Below are 3990 nucleotides of genomic sequence, written 5' to 3' on the forward strand. Positions count from 1 at the left end.
GATAATTAATAGTATTGTAGCTATGGTATATAAATATAATGCCCAAATAAATAAAGATTACATATCAATGCACATCTCTTTTATATAAAAAGTGTAGATTTCAGAAATTTTTTGTTTTAACGATTTTTTATTTTTTTTCGCGCTAATTTTAACATAATATTTTTATATTTAACGACAAATTGTAAACATGATTTAAACTTAAATAAAATTAAATAAATAATTAATTAAGCAAATTAAAATAAAATATTTTAGAGTGACAATTATTTAAAAATAATAAAATCATATATTTTATAACTTAAATAAAATTTAACTTAGTGCCCATTGCACTGTGAAAAGTAAGAAACTTAATTATTATTATTTATTTTCTTGTCAAACCCAAATGAAAAGTAAGAGACTTAATTAAAAGCTTCAACTAGAGACTTTGAATGAAATCTTTATATGATCTTCGATCAATCAGAATCCCATCAACAAAGATACCAAATACTTAGAAATAAAAGAGATAAATTTATTGTGCATTTGTTAAATATTTTTAATATTCATAATACTTGTACTAAATATAACATTTAACAATTGGAGATGTTATGAATTTAATAATAATAATAATAATAATAATAATAATAATAATAATAATACCAATTCAAAAATAAGCTAGCTGGATCAAGGCATATGGACTGGCCCAGTAAAAAGAAGTCCATAAGTCAAGCTCGGCCAATATGTTAGCTACTTTCATGGAAACTTTACATGAGTTTTGTCTTAAACAAACTGTATAAATAAGTGAAAATTACATTTTATATAGGTTTTTTAATTAAGTTTTAAAAAATATGGCTGTTTCTTTTTACAAGTATTATTTTATGGCTTTTTAAAACTTTTATTCCTTTTTATGGGATTTTTTTCCCATATTTTTGTAAAAAAATCATTATTATGCCATATTTTTTTTCCCATAATCTGATTTTTTTAATTAAATTTATCCATACAAACCAAAAAAAGTTTAATTACCATATTTTTGCATATTAATGGCTAAAAAACCATATTTATGAAAAAATTCCTATAAATAATAGGGAAATTTACAAAAATACCTAAAATTTAAAAAGAAAATACTAAAAAAATATGGAATCCATAAAAAATTACAAATATATTGAGTGCCATAATTGTAAATACGACTTTTTTTTTTTAAACAAAGTTTACAAAATTGTAGCAATACAATTTTTTTGTAACCAAAATTTACAAATTTGTAATTAAAATTTTCAAGTTTGTAACTATATGTTACAATTTTATAAACAACATTTACACACTAACTAGAAAATTGTAACAGATGATTACAAAACCGTAACAAACTATTTTCCATATTTTTGTAATATTTGTAAAATTCTATATTTTTGCTAGGTGCAATATGAACCAGTGATGTAAATTTTGTGTTGGGAGTTAAAAAAAAAAAAAACCAAGAGCCTATTGGATAGAAACCTCCTATCGTATTATGCTAAGAATGTAAACTAGTACATACACATACACAGCAAGAACAGCATGAACAAAAACCAACAAAATGGAAAACAAAGATTGCATACTTACACAACAATGGCGATTGCAGAGAGATCGTTGACTGAAGGAGGGGTTGCAAATAAGAACTCACGGACTCGAACAAACCATGGTTTCTTTGTTTCTTTGGCCGAGAAAACATGCACGGGATAGAAGCTTTATAGGAAGGTCTCTGGTTTCGATTTTTCTTCTTTTCTTGCTTCTGGTGAACGTAAATAAAAAAGAAGATGAAGAGTGGGGTCTCGTATATATAGGTGGAAAGGGGGATTAATCCGGGGCGTTGAATGAAATCCTTGCTAGATCCAAAGGTGGCAGACGGATGATCGTGGGCATGTTCCCAAGGTACTCAAGTACCAAAAATGAGCAATACCTGACTGACCCGTGTCCATTTTCAAAAAGCGTATGACGGTATGGTTCCCGAGGAAAGTAGTTCAAAAGTTTCATTCTCTTAGGATTCGAACAAATACTTTTCAGGGGGCAAGATGTTGTACCCAGTTTTTGAGCCATGTTAAATGTGACCTCGAAAGTTGGATTCACAAACAATTGGACTCGTGAGGTTTAGAGTATGCTCCAGGACTAAATATCGAGCCTGCAAGACATAGATGACCTCGAATATGGTGACCTCGAAATGTTCATGATCTCGAAAGGTATCTTCGGAGACGCATCCATCCTCAGGGATGACCTCGGATCAGAGGTCCTGAGCTCGACGCACAGACGATCTCGAAAGCCATGTGACCTCGGGAGATGTCTCTAGCTCGAAAGCTGACAAGAAACCTGGGAAGCTAAGGCCTTGGAGATATATGGTAAAAACCTTGAATATCTATAAGTGTTGTCCATACGAGATGTAATCCTCATTTATTACTGAAAATCTCCTAGAATCGTGGGATATTATTTGGTCAGTTATACGTCCCCTGGTCTTCAGGGGACGTTTCCTTTTATGTCTGATTATAGGCATTTAAAGCCATTTATTTTATTTACACAAAAAGAGTAACTACCCAAAATATGTGGGATAGTATTCTGCAACCTTCTCTATAAATAGAGAGGTTATGCACCATTGTAATGGACCGAAATTCTGAACCTTGAGAGAAAACTCTGAAGAATTCATGCTTAAGAATTTTCAGAGATAATCTTGAGTTTAATAACAGAGACTCGTGGACTAGGCAGATTTAACTGCTGAACCACGTAAAAATTGTGTGTTTGTGTTGTTATAATTCAATTGGCCATTATTAGTTACTGTTTACGTGCTCTCCTTTCACTGTTGACGAAAAACGGCGTCAACAATATATATATATATGACAATTCTCATGTAGGAGCTTCACTTTAAGCCCTACCGGTAGGGCTCTCAGTATTTCTCGACCCGTGAATAGTTTTCGGCGCGAATTTTTTTTATGACCGTATATATTGTAGCTATTTAAAGCATCCTGCAAAGTTTCAGAAAATTCCGAATAGTTTACAGTACCGAAAACTAGGTTCAAACATGTTGATTTCTACGTGCATAAAAAAAATTAGTCACGTGTGCAACAACATATTTGAACCAAGTTTTCAGTACTATAAACTATTCGGAATTTTCTGAAAATCGCACTGATGGTCTAAATAGCTACAATATACACGGTCATAAAAAACGTCGCGCCGAAAACTATTCACTGGTCGAGAAACACTGAGAGCCCTACGGTAGGGCTCTTTTTGAAGGCCCTACCAAAGAAATTTCCTATATATATAAACACACACATTAAAAAGCGAAAAATTAAGTTAGACGAGTCAGTATTTGCCAAAATATGGAGTACTAACTTTTACCCAGACAATGTTCTTCAATAAAACGTCAATTTTCATCATAAATGACAAGTTCTTGAACAATGATTGATGTTACTCAGAAAACGATAATATTTTTTGAAAACGACTGTATACTTTAAAAGCGACAAGATTTTATCAAACAGCAATTTAACTAGACAACGACAACATTTCAACAACGATAAATTTAATGAAAAACGACAACTATCATAAAAACGATATTATTATTAAAAAAATGGTTTTTTTTTTCCATGAAAACCACAATTTTGCTGTCCTGTTAATTATTTCCTTGACTGATCCGTTAATTTGTGTTATATATATATATATTATCTATAATTTTAATAAAAAATATTCACCATTTTTTTAAAAATATATATAATATTTATATCAATAATATCTACATATATGACTTCCAAGCACAACGTTAACATAAATATATATATTTACATGGCTACATGACATATATATATAAAATATAATAATGATTAAAAAAATTAATAATAGAAATAAAATAAGAATAAAAAATTCATACTGTAGACAGTAATATACATGCATAAACTATTTTTAGTTTCTAATTTATCTCATAATGTCCTTTGGTAAATTTAATGAAGAAAAATTTCAATTACTTGATAAAAAATAAATTATCACACACTTTTATAAAATAAAATA

This window comes from Humulus lupulus, chromosome 2, assembly GCF_963169125.1.
Source record: "Humulus lupulus chromosome 2, drHumLupu1.1, whole genome shotgun sequence".
NCBI lineage: Eukaryota > Viridiplantae > Streptophyta > Magnoliopsida > Rosales > Cannabaceae > Humulus > Humulus lupulus.